At 40.0% G+C, this 19,672-nt stretch overlaps 1 protein-coding gene and 1 pseudogene across 1 annotated transcript in view; both read right to left on the bottom strand.

Moving 5' to 3' along the window:
- The window catches only part of LAMA1 (laminin subunit alpha 1), a 154,477-nt gene that overhangs the window by 117,686 nt on the left and 17,119 nt on the right, over positions 1 to 19,672 (bottom strand). The window lies entirely within an intron of this gene.
- LOC113610380 (syntaxin-17 pseudogene) lies at positions 10,178 to 11,088 on the bottom strand (annotated as a pseudogene).

The following is a 19,672-nucleotide window of genomic DNA, read 5'->3' as shown; positions in this document are numbered from 1 at the left end:
CGAGACGGGAGGGGACTGGACAGGGCAGGGCTCTCTGCGAAACGTTAAAACTTCTAGACCATTCGAAGACCCTAAACCAGGGAGTTACCAGGTCACCAGGGATGAAAAGATTGGGTGCCGGAACTGGATGCTGGTGCCAGGAAATCGTGAGAGCTGGTGGTGTTGACACAGTGAAGACCAAGACTAAAGTAGAGAAAAAAGCCAGCGGGTCTTAAAGAGTTTGCCAGGAGGCCCAGTGTGAGTGAGAAAGAAAACACGGAGGCCCAGCAGGGCTTTCCAGCTTTGGCCAGACCCCCTCTCCACCTCAGGAAGATGGGACAGGTCTCCCCGACATGGCCCCAAAGCCCACACTTGGCCCTTCTTCCCTCAGTCCCAGAGAATGTCTGGCTGAAAACATGTGAAAGCTTCTTTTCACTTCCTCTCTTGGTCCTCACGTTGACCTATGGTGCCCGGCAGGTCCAGCAACGGTTAGCAGCAAACCGCCTGACAGCCCTCTTTTCATCCCTCATCGTGAGAAAACAGTTCAATTGCACCTCAGAAAGTAAAAGGGGCCCCTAATCATTAAGCCTCACAAATCCAACTGGCGACACCGTCTAGAAAAGCTGTGCAAATCTGCACTTGACTAACTCCATTAAACATTAACCTGTGAGTTACACATTTACAGCCTCTAGACACAATAATTATGTGTTTCTTTCACTAAATCTAGCTGAATCGCTTATAGTTTTAGCCCTAGAGAGATTAGAAAGCATTTTTTGTTTTTGCAAGATTTCACTCAGTACATGGAGCCTTGGTCTACATGCTATTTGAAGATTCTCATCTTTCTTTAGGTACCTCTACCTTCACTGAGCATCTATCATTCGTCAGGCATCAAGCTGACACATCATCACATTTAAAGCTTTTTGTAAAAAGGAATATCTAAACAAAGGTCTTATACAGGAAGGCTTTTGTTTATTTAAAAAAGTGCGGCGGGAAGCTAAGTGGCGCAGCTGCATGGAAAACAAGATGGCGGTTCCTCAAGAAAGAAACTTAGAATTACCATGTGATCCAGCGATTCCACTCTGGGTATATACCTACAAGAACTGAAAGCAGGGACTCAACAACAGATATCTGGACAACAATGTCTATTGAGGCACTATTCACAGTAGCCAAAAGATGGAAACAAACCAGATGTCTACCACGGATAAATGGCTAAACAAACTCTGGGATACAAGGGAATATTATTCAGGTGTGAAAGTTTGATACCTGCTACAACATAGATAAAGCTGGAGGACATTATGCTAAATGAAGTAAGCCAGACACAAAAGGACAAATACTGCATGATTCCACTTACATGAGTTACCTAGAATAGTCGAATTCATTGAGACCCAAATCAGAATTGCGGAAAATGGGGGCAGGGGAGGGGAGGATGGGAAGGTACTGTCTAACGGGGACAGAGTTTCAGTATGAGATGATGGGAAAGTTCTAGAGAGGGAGGGTGGCGATGGCTGCACAACAATGTAAATGCACTTAGTGCCAGTGAACTGTACACCTAGAAATGGTTTAAATGGTAAATTTTATGTTATGTATATTTTACCACAAGAAAAAAAAAAGATGTGAAAATAAGGAGAGAAAAGTGAATGATACAAAGACTCAACTTTTTGTGGAAGATGGAGATTTCTAAATTGAAAATGACGAGGGACCAACCCTGGAGAAGCCAACCGAGCCATCTGGAGGGCAAGCTAGCAGCTCAGAGGGGATGCGTGAAACCCTGTCTTTCCCATGACCCCATTTCTGTCAGTTTCTTACTAAGCTCTAGTGGGGCCTGATGACACGTCACAAAATACAAAACTGGAGCCCAAACTGTTAGGGTTTGAGAGTGAAAGGAGACCCCTGAGTGACGTGGCTGGAGACTCTCAGCTCAGAGGGCGGCATCTCCTCCTGGTGACGTTGACTAAGTGCCCGGCTGACCTCTGGGCAGCCCTATTCTTGGCCTGGCCCTGGAGTCTGGTGCAGCATTGTAAATGATTCTAAATGGTGAGCATCTCAATGGAGGCCTAAGAAACAGTTATTTCACGGGCTTTCTTGTGCTTCTAGCACCTGAAGAACAAAGATAAATATCTTCTGATTGTATGCCATAAAATAGAGAAAACAAAATTTTAAATTATAAGACTGACAATTCTCATGGTCACCTAATAGCGGGGAAAAGGTATTGGATACTATTAAAACAACACTAGATAGGTCACTTTATGATCTTACTTTTAGAAAGATGATTAAGAATAACTCAAATTTGATTAAAAAAACTATTATAGAGGGGGTATATGGAAACTCAATTTTTCTGTAAATCTAAAACGTCGCTATAAAATAAAGTCCATTAATTTAAAAAGACACACAAAACAAAGGAACAGAACTATTTACACATGTTATAATAGTTATCAGTTATTCTAAGAAAGCTTAAACCCCTCCGGTTGGCTGCACAGAAGCTAGTAAGTGGTTTTCAGGCTTCACCAAACTTCTCAGGTATGTGGGCTTAGACAGCTGTGGCATCCCAGCTAATTATCTGCAGGTTTTAAATGGATCTCACAGTTTTCCCAGCCTTCATTTCCGGACCTTATGGGGCATGGAGACCACCAAGCCAGGGCGAGCCAGTGCTCTCCAAGTATCTGTGCAGAAATGTCAAAGGAGAACAGAGCTGAATGCACTGGCACAAGCAGGCCCAGTCCCTGAAGAGTTTCCACCTTTGTCACTACTTCGGCAGCCTCCTCACCTCACCAAGGCCAATGCTTGCAGAGTCAGACTTCCAGAATTACTCTCCACCCTCCTCCCAAAAAGGTAGTGATGAACAGATCTTAAATTTCTTACAATCCAGAGAATTACAGAAGGAAATGTAATGGTTCCCCGGATTCAGGCTTAAAGTGATAAATCCAGCTGTGTTCTCTACACCCCACTGCATTATTCACAATGAATATTGTATATCACATTGTATATCACATTGTAAGTGTGAAATAACAAATAGAAAAACACTTTATAAAATGCACGATACAGATGTAAGGTATCACTATCAGATTTGTAATCACTTTCCCTAAGCGCCATAGTTATTCTGCTGACCACTGGCACCTCTCAAGATGATGATATTTGCAGTTCATTCAATTTTTTTCTCATTTGTTATGACTTGAAAATTCTGTCCTGCCTCTTACACTGATTTTCAAATATCTAAAACTGTCACCACCATTTGACAAAGCATTTGCCTCATCAGAGGTAAATAATCATGGCATAATTTACACATGTGAAGGTGATAAACAAGACCAAACAAATATTGTCTAAGCATCTGAAGTCAGCCCGGCGCTCCCAAATATATGTTCAATACAGTGACCAAATGTAAATAAATGAATATATGCTATATCTGAATGAATGAGTGAATGAATGAATAAGTAAATTCCTTGCTATTCAATTAACAGGGAACAAAGAAAGAAAGAACCTTTTAGTCTCCATGCTGCTGAGAGGTTGTGAGACACTCTTTTATTCACTGTTAGTGAGTATATAAATCGAGCAATATTTTTGAAAAAAAATAAAACAATAAAAATTAATTTTCAAAAATGTTTAAGCTCTTTTGGTTGTTTTTTTTTGTTGTTGTTGTTGAATGCGTGAATTTATTGCATGTTTCCTTATATAAGCACCACTTAGCAACATCATAAGCGAATTCAGTAAGCTTTACAGAATTTGTAGAAATTCTCACCATTGGGCCATTTTTTTGTGCTGACCCTTGCTAACACCAAGGGTTTTAACAATAAAATGGAGAACATCTTTAGGGGGTTAATTAATGAAACCTTGGTAAACATCTTTTTTAGTGATTAACCTTAATAAAAGACAATCTCAAGTACTTGAGAAATGTATGGATAACATGTACGTACTCTTGAGTAATTTCCTCAAATATTTATTAGTCAAGTTTCTCACAGGAGCTGGACGATGGTCCGTTCAAGTCTGGAGTATCTATGCTGCTAAATTAAAATCTTCATGCTTTGGCTATCCAATGCACAGGTGACAAGACTGACGTTGTTTTGGAGGTTAAGAAATTGTATGTAATTTCCTCTGAGGGGACACAAGATTTCTTCTCCTTAGGAAACAACTTTTAGACTTATTCAAGAGCTGAAACAAAACTCAGCTGACTAGTTTTGTAAAATGTAGTATTACAGAAATTGCTTTAATCTGGAAAAAAATGTAAACATAGTTTATTACCAGTTTGTACCTTCACCATAGAAAAACCTTAAAATCATTCTTGTGGAATGTCTGATTTTCAGTGGCATTGTCAGATGGTTGAGTAGTGAGTCTGAAGAGACAAAGCTGGGGCCAGTATATGGAAGGCTGAACTTTATAAGGTATTCAACAGGATCTGCTGAAAATATTTCAGCAGAAAAATGAAAGACAGTTCTTGTGGCAGTGATGTGAGGAATGGCCTAAAGTTAGGGAAGATGAGGTAGCGGATGGGAGGTAATAAAGTCTTTTACTAGAGTGATGGCTATGAATATATTTAAGAAATGAATGCGACTAATATGCAAACAATTAACAAGACCCAGTAAGAGGCTAGATAGAAAGAATGGAGAATCCCTGACTAGAATGGGAGAAAGCAGCAACCCCTGAGTAAAAGCTTACTATCAGAGACAAAGCCAAAGGTAGAACTCTGATCTCCTGATTCCCCATCCAATTCTCTTTCCACTGTAGCTGTTGACTGATTTGGAATGTTAAAGCTGGTCTGAAAGACCACAAGCTTCAGTAGGCAACCTGATGTGGCATAACAAAATCTCAGTTAAATTACTTTGAGGATTATTTTTTCTTAGACCATGGTTATAATTCTAGCTTTTGTGCTAACTAGCTTTAATCTTGGGCAAATCATTTGCCTTTGACACCTCTTACGTTTTTATATGAATTGATTTCTCTTGTTAATATTGCACAGACGTTTTTCTTGTCTCCCACAATAAACAATTTCTTTGAGGGCAGTAATATGGACTATAAGTGGATCTTCTACCGTTGATTGTTTATCATACCTAAGCAGTGGCTCTGTGAAATGGTGTCAAGTTAATGAATATAAATAGTTGAGAACATCTTGTTAGAAACAACACGAAATGTTAATAGAAACACAAACAGGGCTTCCCTGGTGGCGCAGTGGTTGAGAGTCCGCCTGCCGATGCAGGGGACACGGGTTCGTGCCCCGGTCCGGGAAGATCCCACATGCCGCGGAGCGGCTGGGCCCGTGAGCCATGGCCGCTGAGCCTGCGCGTCCGTAGCCTGTGCTCCACAATGGGAGAGGCCACAACAGTGAGAGGCCTGCGTACCGCAAACAAAACAAAACAAAACAAAACAAAAGAACCCCACACAAACAGAACCTGAACTGTTCACATTAATTTCGGCTAGTGGGGAAGCTTCCCTACCTTTTATTAGGCCTCTGACTACTTAAAATGAGTTTCTAGCATTCATAAGTACCTGAAAGCCACCGCCACGTCATACTTTATTAGGAGAAGAAAATGTCCCATTTCACAGGAGAACCATTTCCCCACACTCTTCTTCATCCTTCCTCCCGAAGATTTCATGTGGCAGCAACGAAGGGCAAGGGGCACCCTGAAGACGACCTTTCCATTTTTAAGTTAACACAAAGAATGGCTTGGTTTGGCTTCTGTGACCTTCACTGGAGAAAAATGTACAGTATATATGTAAGTTTCCTCAGCTTCTTGTGATTGATAGATAACGCCAGTATTCAGTCCTTACTCCTGTGCAAACTACTTTGGGGCACTTACAGGCAGGCAGGAGGCCCACAGAGGAAGGCTTTTGGATTCGCAGAACTCTCCCTATACAGCACTCGGCGTCAGTATAACCTGAAAGTTCTTGCCCCAGGAACTCTGGCCAGCACACCCTTTTCTGGGGCTTCTTAGGTTATTGGCTCCAGCATAGGTGGGTAGGAGAGCTAAATCAGCAGAAGAAAAGCAAAACTGAGGAAGGAAGAGAGGAGAGGTCATAAGGACAAGGGAGCAGAGTCTGCCACTAATAAACACTGAGATGGCTTTTTTATGTGATTTGTAAAATGTCTTTAGAGGCAATTCCAAAAGAAAAGTTTCAAAAATATTCTAAGTAATATCAACATCACTACAATAAGTGCATGGCCTCCCAAGGGTACCATTTTAAAGGATAATCATTTGATTCTATGAGTTATATGATGGTTTTAAAAAATATTAGAGTTTATTTTAAAATTCAATATAAAAAGCACTGCTTAAGCGATGGCTGTGACCCACAAATATAAGGAAATTTGTAGGATGTGTGGGTGGGATGGAAACGCTATTAATTTTATAGTCTAAGGACTAAATTCAGCGCTATGTACTTCTGCACTGGCCACCATTAAAAACTGAGGCTGCTGGACATTTGATGAGGAAACACAAGATTTTAAGAAAAGTGAAAATGAACGGCATGTGTAATTTCAAAGCAAACCTGCTTTACAGAATATATGGGTGTTTGGGTGAAGCAGAGCGAATAGTCCATCTCAATTTTAATATACAGAAGCAACACAGTATGAGAGTAACAGAAGTTTTTGTAGCTCAACAGACCTAGTTTACATCCTGGCTTCACCCTTTTGTAGTTGAATAACCCTCTGCAAATTATTTAGCTTCTCTGAGACCCAGTGTCCTTACCTGTAAAATGTCTAGTGAAGGGCCTGGCAAACAGAAAATATTCCATAAATAACAGTTCCTCTGTAAGGGTGGGGTTTTTTTTTCAAACTAAGGGTCAAAACCCTTTGGTAGATTATGAAATCAATTTAGTAGGTTACAACTAGCATCTTTTAAAAACTAAAACAATAAAAAACATCAGAGTGCACTGCACATAATGGTAAGTATTGTTCCATAATGCATATGCTGAGTTTTGATATAAATGCTTTTTTACTGTGGATTACAACCAAAAAGTTTCAAAGTCTCTGTTCTACAGAGAAATTATCAGATTATTATATTAAAAAGGCTTTAAGAGTGCTGCCTTTATCCAAATGAGACTCTGTAAATTTTAAGAACTTAAAGTGTTCCTTACCTTCTAACTTGTTGCAGTAAAAATAAGACATGAATCATAGAGAAGATAAATTTAATCTGCTACTGTAGGGCATTAAATTCCATTTTAAGATTGGTTTCTGTGTTATATTGACTAATTTATACTTCTAAACACTTTATAGTTTATACGTATATCATTTATAGTTGATTAAACACATCAAGAAATTTCTACAAAAAGTTGGCTATTAGCTTCTATTATGGGGAAATTAGATACAATTTCTAAATAATTTTAAATTATAAAACTTTTAAAAAGGATTGCAACTTGCCTAAGCATGAAGACTGCTAGAGTAATATTCCCATCCTGATGAGTAGTAAAACTCAAAGGCCTCTATGAGCACATACAGTGATGTCCCACACTGGCTCAGTAAAAAGGAGAGCTCCCAAAACAAACTGTGAGGGTCAATAACAGGCCTCTTTTCTCCTTCAGATCTTGATGTAGAACCAGCCTGACAGTAGAATGAGTCCCTAGTGCTGTTAAGATGGTGAGCTAGCCAATTTTAGGTTGGCAGAATAGGAATTTTAGGTTGGCTGAAGGGTAGAATACTAGAAATTACAGGATTCAATGATACAGCTGAATCTTGATATAACTGTACCTTAAATTTATAATTTTAGCTGACCAGGCCAGATTGGCTATTATTAGAACCTATGGGACTGAAGTTTAGGAATCTTGTTTTAAATTAGCGCCCTGGGCAATTCTGATCCTCATTCTGGTTTGAACGCCCTGTGTTAAAGGGACAGCAAGGATCCAAAAATACAAAAAGATGGAGTTCAAAAGTATTTATCCCAACTTTACAGGTATCCAATGTCAAATACTGGATCAGACTCTGACACTCAAAGTACTTCCTTCTTGGTATTATATTAAAGATATGAGTCAGCAGGTAGAAATACTTGATGTTTTCCAGTTATTTAAGAACAATAAGAAATGGTATGCTGCTTCATTGGAATTCACTGGTGAGAAGCAAAAAGTATGAATGAGAAAGGTCTCTTTAGATTAGACATAGAAGTAAAAGGTAGCAATCAATAAAAGTTATTAAGAGTAAACTCAGCAAGAGAGAAGTGATAAATCATTCAACAGCTTGATGAATCCATTTGGCGCCTGAGCAGAGATCTCATACCTTTTGTGGTGTAGGTGCCCTTTCCTCTGTCCTCAGAAAAGAATAAAGAATAAGGCAAAAGGTGGTTCCTTCCTATTTCAAATGAGATGAGAGTACAGGATAAGTCTGCCTATAATCTTAAGTTCTTTTTTCCTAAATTTAAAACTTTTCTGCTATTTGAGATAGACATTGGGTTGGGCTGAGCCATGCTTACTGTCAATGTCAAATGTTGAGATTAGCACCACGAATCCTCCACCAGGACTGAGTCTTGGCATCAGGCTTTGTCCATCATCAACCTTGAATGTGAGAAAAGGCAAGCATGAATGCCATTCTTGGGAAGAAACAGCAGCTGTGCAAGGTGAAAGAAATCACAGGAGACAGCAAAGCCTGGGGAAAAGGATGGTAGTAACAGAAGTGAGGTAGAAAGCTAGTCCTTAGCTCCTCCAACTGCCAGCTGAAGAGACTTAGGGTCAAACACTCCCTGCACGGCAAGTACATGAGTCCCCCGAAATTGTAAGATGCCCCAAGAAATGATCTGCTGTTCCCCCCTTGCTTATTTTTTAGCTCAAACTCTAACAACGTTGAAAGTATTTGGAGACTGACACCTCTCTTTCACTTTCTTTTTTACCTAGAGGTTACAGTAGAGGATGAACAGAGATGGCAGCCAATACCAAAAAGAACCAAAACAACAGCAACAAAAAACAAACAAAAAAACCAAAACAGATTATGAGAAAAGTCTGCATTACACATGGGTAGAATTCACCCCATAAGTCAAAGAACTTTTCAAAATTACAAGGGAGGGAAGGCAGAGGGGACTAGATATTTGAGGTGTTAAGAGACAGGCTGTTAAAGTCCCCCACTATTATTGTGTCACTGTCGATTTCCTCTTTTATAGCTGTTAGCAGTTGCCTTATGTATTGAGGCGCTCCTATGTTGGATGCATATATATTTATAATTGTTGTATCTTCTTCTTGGATTGATTCCTTGATCATTATGTAGTGTCCTTCCTTGTCTCTTGTAACATTCTTTACTTTAAAGTCTATTTTATCTGATATGACTATTGCTACTCCAGCTTTCTTTTGATTTCCATTTGCATGGAATATCTTTTTCCATCCCCTCACTTTCAGTCTCTATGTGTCCCTAGGTCTGAAGTGGGTCTCTTGTAGACAGCATATATATGGGTCTTGTTTTTGTATTCATTCAGCGAGCCTGTGTCCTTTGGTTGGAGCTGTATAAAAAAATAAATAAAATAAAATTCAAAAATTAAAAAAAGAGGCTGACAGAGCAAGCTTAGTGACTGGCCTTATAAGTCTACCACTTGAGACTGTGTTCTTTATTTACAGAGAGGCAGAAAAAAGAGTTCAGAGAAGAGGCCAGTGTCACAAATTAAGATATCTGAAAGAGAAGTCGGGCCTTTCTTTCCATTTTCTTACACTATTTGTTTCCTTCACTTGAAACTATGGTTAGAACAAATTGCAATAGGGTTCACCAAATGGACTCCATTAATGCAATTCAATTGTGCCCCTTGCTAGCTCCTGATTTCCCTATTTGATAACAAAAGCTACTGAACTTCCATTCTTTCCTCTGCTAAAATGCCTAACTAATCTATATTTAGGAGATAAAGAAGCATATTTACAATATGCTTGGCCTTGGAGTCTCCATGTCAGAGTTATGGAAGAAACTGTTCTGAAAACTGTCCTTCTGTAACCCAACATGTTCACACATCGCAAGTCCTTATCAAAGTGATGGGTTGGGTTTCCACATTTCCAGGTAAAAAGTCTGCTCCCTGGCAGTCCTTAAAGTTTACCTGCCAAACACTGTACACCCTCAGTCCAGGCTTCTCAGTATCTAACATCCCCATTAACACCCCAGCAAACAACAAAATATATGCACTTATCACAGTTCAATCCCACTTGAGCATCGATAGCCACTATTTTGATATAATCATGTTCATGTTTCAAAAGCTGATGAGTATCCAACGCAGCAAAGGATAGACATGTTGGCACCAATAATACTGAAGTTTGCTTTTTAACTGCATTTTTTGTCAGTTTGGCTGGAAAGATTTGGACAGCTGGAAGTGAGCTTCTGCATCACTTTCTGTTTCTTTCTTTGTAACAATTTTCCACCTGTGAAGCCCACCACCCCACCACCAAGCGCAGCTGCAATTCCTGCCACTCTGAAGCCTGCAAGGAGGCCAGTCGGGCCCCCACCATTCCTCTGATGAGAGCACCTGCCACAGGCAGAGCTGCCAGCTTGTACTTTGCAGCCTTCCCCAAGTTTTTGGTTCCCTCTTCAACACTCACAGCAGCACTGTTGATATGGTCTTCAACGCTGTCAATCTTCTCCTGCTGAGAATTCACTACGAGAGAGAAATCAGTGACCAGTTGGCTAAGTTCAGTTAAGTTCGCCTCTAAGGTTTCCTATGATTCTGCAGCATTTTGATCTCGAGGAATTTCAGGCAACACATATATCTGAGTCATACTCTGAGGATTAGCTTCATCTTTAGGAGCGTGAAATGTTCCACCAACAGCCATGGATCTGGTCAAAGAAGGCTGTAATAAGGTTTCTTCATCATTAAATTGTTTCTTAAGTTCTTCCACAGATTCTAGATGGAGTTGAAGAAATTCTGCTGTGGCTGCTGATGCTTCTTCTTTAACAGGATCTATCATTCTCTTCAGAAGTCCTAGGCCATCCCTTTGGACTTTCAAACAAAGCTTCTCCATTTCTCGGATACTGGAGTGGAGTTGCTGAACTGTACGTCCTGCATTGATATGCTCTTCATGCAACTTGTCCCAGACTCTGCACCTCTGATACTTCTCAATATTTAGCTGGTGCTTTCTTAACCTCTCCAGGTCTGTTGGGATTACTATCTTAGTAAATCTCTGAAGAGCTGGTTCAAGACGGCATAAAAATTTCACTTTTTATTCATCTTCAGACATCCTAAAAAAAAGTTGTGTCTCTTCTACTTGCAACAACTACCTCCTCCACTCATGTAGAATAACCTGGTGCCCTGCTTCCTGCGGGGCGACCCTCCCGCGCGCGGGGTTGGCACCCAGCCCACATTGCGGCCAGGGCCCGACGCCCCCAAGGCGGCCTCTCGCGATCCTGTTTAAGCTCTTTGACCCAGAAATCCCATTTCCTGGAATCTACGCTAAAACATAATCAGCACTGCAGCCGCAAAACTATTCAGATGTTTGTTGCAGTGTAATTTATAAAATTACAATCACCTTAAATGTTCAACAGTGTGAGCAGGTTAAACAAATCTCTGTATACCCAGATGATGACATTATTCTGCCATTAAAAATTGTTACAGAAATTCAGATACCAGCTATGAAGAAGAAATTGGTACTGCCTAGCCCTCTGGCAATAAACAACTAGAAACTGGACAAAGGGTTTTCTACTGAAGCCACTTTCTGGGCTGGTGTGTCAATGTCTTACAAAGTTAAATGTGCACACGTCCATTGGCCAAGCAATTTCACTCCTCAAGAAATAAAAACATATGTCCAGAAAGACTTTTACAGAACGTTCACTGCAGCTTTATTTACAATAGACAAAACTGTAGCAACTAGTAGACTAAAAAGTTCTGGAGAGCTAATGCACGATATTGTGATTATACTCAACAATACTGGATTATAAACGTCAGAGTTGGAATTATTTTCAATACAGAAAAAGAAATGATAATTATGTGATGTGATAAAGGTGTCAGCTAACACTGCTGTAGTAATCATATTGCAATATATAAACCTATCAAACCAACGTGTTTTGTACCTCAAACCTACACAATGTTATTTTCAATTATATCTAAATAGATGAATAAAACAGAATAAAATAAAATAGGCACTGACAGAAGAAATTATAATAACCCAAACACCCTAACAAGAGGATGGATAAACAAAGTGTGGTATATTCACGGAGTGAAATATTGCTCAGAAATAAAGGGACAAACCACTAAAAGCAACAATGGGGGAATCTCGCAGACATAATGCCAAGAGAAAGAAGACAGACACAAGAAAGACAGGTTGTGTGATTGCATTTATATGACGTTATATAACAGGCAAAGCCAATCTAAGTGAAAAAATATTGAGAACAGTGGTTCCTCTGGCCAGCGGGTGTCGGGGAGGGGAGCTGGTGAACGGAACGGGATGGACACAGGGGAACATTCTGGGTGATGGAAATGCTCTTCATGTTGATGGCGATGAGGCTTACACATGTGACTGTATTTGTCAAAGTGCATCCAACTATACCCCTAAGATGTGTGCACATCAGTGCATGTAAATTGTATCTCAATAGAAAGAAAAAATGAAAGACAACTGTCATGATCACACTGGATGAACTATTTTGGCTCCACAAACAGGCCTTTTCTATGATGCTCTCTCCCAGGTACCTTTCCTCCACCTGGTCCTACATTCGGGTCGTTTCTCTGATGCTCTGAGCTGCCCTTCCTATATGTGCCCCATACCTGCTCAGCTCCCCTGACCCCCATATCAGCCAGCAGAAGTGATCGGCTTACCTGTCTCTTTCCCCAGCTAGCCCAGAAGCCCCTGAGGACCACGGTCAGCCTTAAGCAACAACTGAAGTACAGTGATGATACCAACATTTATATGGAACCGACGGTTTGTTGAATACTTTCCCTGGACATCGCTACTGTCTTGTTCATCAAGGAATCCTGAGACCCCTGCCATCAATAAGCAGACGTTACGAATTATTAAATATAGGCAATGCTCTCAGATATGCTAGAACGGATCAGAAGATAATCCCTGGTTGTTAGGATGACAAGGGAGTTTTTTTAACAATTCTTTTCTTATGTTAAAAAATTTCTGCTTCTGTATCATAATAAAGGAAGTTCTATATAGAGAAAAGTTCCACTGAAGACATAAGAAGCACATGAGTTATTCTGAGGTATAGCAGAGGTATTCAGGAGCTACTTTGTTTTTTTACTTTGTTACAGCTTTCTTTTTAAAGATGAAGATGTTAGATGTTTCAATTTGAATACACTGCTAAGTAAAAAGCAGAAAGAAAAAAAAAAAGCAAACACTAGAATGGATTCCAAAACGTATTTTTCAAAGAAAAATTTTTTCAGAAACTAAAACATCTTTTTTTTAGCTTTACTATAACAGGAAGAAATAATTCCAGAACAGACCTCCCTTTCTTTCCATAAATATACAAAAAGCTTTATTTTGAAGCCAAAACAGTTGGAGATATGAAAAGTATATTTTGACAGAGTCCTGCAAAACTCTCTTCGCTCATTTCCCAGAACCCTCCCAAGGCCGATCTAAGAAGCCCTGTAGAGCAAGCAACACTGTAACAGTATGGCCAACACTCTGCCATTCAAAACAGAAAAAGAAAAAAGGGGGAAGGTTTGGTAAACTAAGTTGTGCTAACTGGAAAAATGGTTATGCTTGACTGTTTGGCAGACCACCGTTCATGACAGACAAAGGATAAAGCTTAAAAATAAATCTTGCCAGGAAAGGAAGCTCCACATATGGCCTCAATTATTTTCATGTATTCAGCTCACTAGTCATTAACATTGAACAATTTAAGGTACAATATCTGTATTGCCACTTGGTCCTATAGCTCTTTACATCACCTAAAGATAAAGGTATAGCCCCTAAAAGGTAAGCTATGGGAGACCAGCAGAGAGAAGCCTCTTTTCAGAAGTGTGAGGAGGCAATGGGGGGTTCAGACGTGTCTCAAAGTCTTTACCCCTCGTCCTGTGGCAGGCTGGGGTTGCCTCATGTTTTCTCCACTTGAATCTTTGCCCACTTCAGAGACTGGGAGGTCCAAAGAGCACAGAGGAAGATGCTGTGTGACACTGAGGCCAGGTCTTAAAGGGATGCAACTTCTGCCTCTTTCTCTGGAACACTTGTGCTGGAGCCCTGAACTGCCCTATTCACAATGCTGCCTTAGGGCTGCCATGCTGTGCGGAAGCCCCTAGCCCACAAGGAGAGTCCACACCGACAAGCCCAGAGACCACATGAAGGGAGAGCCTTGGCCAGCCCTCAGCTGTCCCAGCGCCCCCTCCCCCAGCAGCTCCATCCCAAGGACTGCAGCCTGAGATACAACCACTCACAGTCAAGCCCTTCCTGAAACCTTGACCCCCAGAAACAAACCCATAAAGATATAAGATGAATGTTGCTTTAAGCCATAAAGTTTGGCAGTGGTCTCTTACAAAGCAGTAGATAATTGGAAAAGCCACTGTGTAGGAGAAAACAAAATGAGATAACAAAAATGTGAAAACAAAAGACAGACACATCTCTGAGACAAGCAGCTTCACGGAGAATAGGACGGAAAAGATAAAAATGAAGGAGAAGAATTTCATGTGGCTTACTTCCAAATAGTAATGAAGGGCTTGATGTCTTCCAATCTATTCATTTTGCCAAACAAATTCAAGAAAATTTTGAAATTGGTTGAGCCCAGTATGAAGTAATATAAAATTGAAATAAAATCATTTTGAATAAATACAAGTACACAGTCATGGTCATTTCTACCAGGGTTTCCAGGAACAATTTCTGCCTGAACTCTTTTAACAAACACCCAAGACTCATTTGTAATGAGAAGCTCCAATTTACATGCAACTCTTGTTCTGAAAGTCTTTCAAGATTTTCTGCCTTAAGAATGTGAAAGCTGCCTGTTTTTTTTTTATTTACTGTGCCAATGTGCTTAGCAAACACTCTACTTATGGACGATACAATAATAAACTTCAATCCAGCTCTGGCCAATTTTTCAGAAATTTTTTGGGGAAAAAAGACAACAGCAGACGTCCAGATTAATGAGGTTTTATAAAACCCAGCAAACAAGCAGCTCTTGTCTAAAGGTTTGCATAAAACAAAGGCCCTTCTGTGATTATGTGCCCACAACAAAGTGTTACTTCCTAATTAAAACTACACAGAGTATAGAGCACTGCTTCAAAAAAGCAGCCTTTATTTTCAATGCCATAGGAAACGTTTCCTTTTTTATGAAACACACTTTGTCTTCTAAAGGGACACTACACATTTTTACTCACAAATCTGACCACTCCCAGCGAACATTTTGCCCAGGTTTAAACATTTTGAAAGGAGATTACTAAACATTGATTCATTTTCCTGCTTCTTGGCCAAAAATCACGTTAGACAGCACCCAGATTTACCATGAGAGAAGCGTTGATACTCTGCCCCATTCCCAGGCGAGAGGACCCCATTGAGTGACAAAGAAAACAGGGGTTTAGGAAGAACCCAGACACTCCCAAATCAGAAGGAAATTGTCAGAACTCCTGCCAGCATCCCCAGGAAATCGTAACAGAAAGTGAAACAATGATGGGAGACTGGGAACAAATGAGGTGAGACTGTGTGGGTGGTGTGGAAGGAACCAGAAGTCGTGGTGTCCGGCCCCAGTTGCAGCAGGTACAGCCATGTGACACTGGGCAAGCCAGTGGACCACTCTACACTGCCACTTCTTCACCTGCAAAGAGGGGGCTATCTCCTCTCCAGGATTGTTGGAGATGAAGTAACATGGATGAGAAAAAAAATGCTGTAGAGTCTATAACCTATACCTATATAGATACCTATATATATGTATATAGACACACATATGCATAGTATATGAATATACAATATATAGGTTGAGTGTTCATATACATATGTAGATTCTATATGCTGCGTAGATAATATACTGTATATATTCTATATACGATATTACTAAATTCTATATTATTCTAAATTCTATAATACTAAATTCTATACATTATATATAGATTCCTATACATATACACAATATATATGAATATATGTATAGATTCCTATACACAACAGGCAATGAACATTTCTTTTGAAAGGGATACTCAAAACTAAACAGAAACTTGCCGTATGAGCCTTGAAACTGATTTGTATGCACTGCACTCCTTCACTGGCATGCAATCCTTTTTCACTGAAACCTCAAGTTATTATCCATAACAGAAAAGCAACCAACATGTCAGGCGTGGGAGCTATTATGCAAATCATGGGTAAGCCATAGAGTAGGATGTTAACGCAGCTTTAAAATTATTAATAATGATTTTAGTTATATTGGGAAATGATCATGCTATCAAGTTAACTAAAACATCAGGACACAAACGTATTTGTCACAAACCTCAGCCGGAAGGATGATATCGTCCAAGAATGCAGACAGGGATGAGTTCTACCCTTGAATTACTTCAACCAAGGCTCAGTTCTGCCATTTGTCAAAAGGAGATAATGCAGAACCAAACTCATAGTGTGATTACGAGGGTTCCATGAGCTAGTCCAGAGCAAGGGTTCCACAGAAAGCCTGGCCTGCAGGAGTATGGAATAAACGGCAGCCCTATGACTGCATTGTTAATTTAAATACATACACATGCATGCAAAAGTCTAAAAGCAAGTACACTGATGTCATTGGTGATTGTGTCAGCGTGAAGGGATGACAGGTTTTTCTGTCTCTTTACACTTATCTGTACTTTCCAGTTTTCCTACAGTGAGCCTATATTACTTCCCTAATTAAGAAAAAAATAAGAATTATTGACTTATGAGTTTATTTTCTGGAAATCTGCATAATTGCACTTCTTAGCTAACCCTATTAGCTAACTCTAATTAGATTGTATCTCGCTTAATGTTTCCAATGTGATACCTGAAGATTTTTAGGACTCCTAAGTCATTTGTGGACTACCAGTGTGACGGGGGAAAGGAAACATATTTTTTATAAGGAATTTGTCAGGTGCTCAACCAGGAACCCTCCTTCATTTTTTTTTTTAAATTGAAGTACAGTTGATTTACAATGTTGTATCAGTTTCAGGTATAGAGCAACGTGGTTCAGTTTCGTATGTTTATTCTTTTTCAGATTCTTTTCCATTAAGTTATTATAAGACCTTGAATATAGTTTCCTGTGCTATACGTATACAGTAGGTCTCTGTTGCTTATCCATTTTATATAGAGAAGTGTTGCATTTTACTTTGTAAGCTGTCCGAAAGCATAGCACCCAACCACCCTTGACGCATCTCTGCCACGATGCCACACGATCAAAAAGGAATATTAAATAAATACATACAGAAATAAATAGAACTGCTTCCACTTCCCCCAGCACTGTCCTTAAAGTCACAGTGTCACCTACGGCAGCCTCTCAGCTGAGATCCCAGGACGCCTAGTCTGTCCACGTATTAGAAGGCAGTCCATGATTTCGCCATGAGGATTATGAATTTTGCATTTTCATTCCAAAGTTAATCTAAAAACTTATAAAAGCATATTCAGAATCTGGCTGACCACTGTATAACAAAATTCTGACCCAGGATTTCAAGGCTGCCGATCTGTGTTCATGTCACTGCCCTGGCACAGTGATCACCTACTGAGATGACAGTATTACTGCCGGTTGCAAAGTGACTGCAAATCCACCTGCTGTACTCTGCTTCTCGGGGTTCGAAGGCACTAGTGGGAGGCAGGGAGGCCAGAGGAGGGAGGCAGGGAGGCCGGAGGAGGGAGGCTGGAGGCAGGGAGGCTGGAGGAGGGAGGGAGGATATTTCCCCTCTGTCTACTTGCTGTTCCGGTCAATGTCTTTCGCCCAGCAGCAGTTGGCCCCAGTCTTTGGCTTTCCAGAACTCCCTACATAAGCCTCCTCACCCCGGCTCAGAGATGGGGTACTCTCCTGCAAGCCTCCAGCTGTGAGTAACCCCAATCGCCTCCCTTAGTTCCTCCTCAGTGGTTAACTCTCAGTTAGCTAGGGACTCTCTTTCCCAGTTCTCTCACACCCATTAACCAGTTCCTCCTACTAGACCTGTCCTTTTAAATAACTGCTGTGGTTTCCGTTTTCCTGATTGGACCCTGGCTGATAGAAAACAGCATGTATTTCACAATATTTTAACATTTTTTAATTGTGGTAAAATATATATAACATTAAAATGACCATTCCAGCCATTTTAAGTGCACAGTTCAGTGGCATCAGGTGCATTCACATAGTTGTGCAACCATCACCACCATCCGTTTCCAGAACCTCATCATCTTCCCAAACTGAAACCCTGCGCCCATTAACACTCACTCCCCATCCCCCTCTGCTCAGCACCTGGTGCCTTCTGCCTCCATAGACACGACTATTCTAGGAACTGCATGTACGTGGAATCATACAGTGTTTGCCCTTTTGTGTCTGGCTCATTTCACTTAACACACTTTCAAGGTTCATCCACGTTGTTCATATATCACAATTTGCTTCCTTTTTAAGGCAAAATAATCCATGCTACGTACAGACCACATTTTGTTTATCGATTCACTGTTGATGGACACTTGGTTCCTTCCACCTTTCAGCCACTGTGAATAGGCTGCCATAACACATGGGTGTGCAAATATCATTTTGAATTCCTGCTTTCAATTCCTTTGGGGATATAGCTAGAAGTGGAACTGCTGGATCATATGGAAATTCTGTTTAACTTTTTGAGAAGCCACCACACTGTTTTCCGTAGTGTTGCACCATTTTACGTTCCCAACCAGCAATGCACAAGGGTTCCAATCTCTCCACACCCTCACCAACCTTTATTTTCTGTTTTTTGATAATAGCCATGTTAATGGGTGAAAAGTGGTATCTCATTGTGGATGTTCTTTTCTCTAACGATGAAAGATGTTGAACATCTTTTTATCTGCCCAGTGTCTTAACTTAGAGTATCTCAAACTGGAAATCCTTGAGTTCTTAAGTTGAGAAACTCTACCATAGGAATACATTTTAATATATTTAATAGAATATATACAGTTTAATATAATTAACAACTAAAATAATGCTGACAATCACAAAATTCAAGATCTATCAAATGGGTATGCTCACTCTCTCAGAATGATTTCTTTAAAATTTTAAGTTATCACAAGAGATCCTGGGCTCATGGCCATGGTATCATGCTAGGTCATTGGACAGTGAGCAATAGTTTATGACTGGACACCACCCATGTATATGTTAGTTTTACATTTGTTAAAGTGGCTCGTCAGTTTTATTTTGTTTCTTAAAACTACCGCACTCATTCAATTCCCACAGACTGTTTTCTTTTTAAGTGAGACATTGCTAGATATCAGCGTAAATTCTAAAATATGGTGAATCGATGCAAGAAATGAATAGCAGGCATTACTTTAAAGAAGTAAAGAAATAAATCTAATCGTTCCTCTTGTAACGTGTTACTAAAGCAAACACTCTGTAGTTAAATCTTACTGCAAACCACACAACATTTATGGACTTTCTGATAACACCACTTTTTATCTTTTCTTTAGTTTATCTTCCAGGTAACCAAACATTATATACAGAGGCTAAAATGTCATAATTTCTACAGCTGTCATCAACTAGAGAATGAAGAATGGTATCAATGTCTTTGGCATTTGCCAAAACAGAACGAAACTGACTGATTTGGTCATAAAACCTCAGGGGCTGACATATTTATTAAGTTACATGAACACATTTACAACATGAAATTGTTGATTCCTCATAACACTGAGGTCTGCCTAATTTTACTTTAGAGACCTGTACTTCAGAGTTACATTTTTTTTTTTTTTGCGGTACGCGGGCCTCTCACTG

The sequence above is a fragment of the Aethalodelphis obliquidens genome, unplaced genomic scaffold, assembly GCF_003676395.1.
Source record: "Aethalodelphis obliquidens isolate GAN/ISIS:26980383/991018 unplaced genomic scaffold, ASM367639v1 scaffold63, whole genome shotgun sequence".
NCBI classification, from domain to species: domain Eukaryota; kingdom Metazoa; phylum Chordata; class Mammalia; order Artiodactyla; family Delphinidae; genus Aethalodelphis; species Aethalodelphis obliquidens.
The sequence above is the reverse complement of the archived record's forward strand: the minus strand, read 5'-3'. Positions and strand labels throughout refer to the sequence as shown.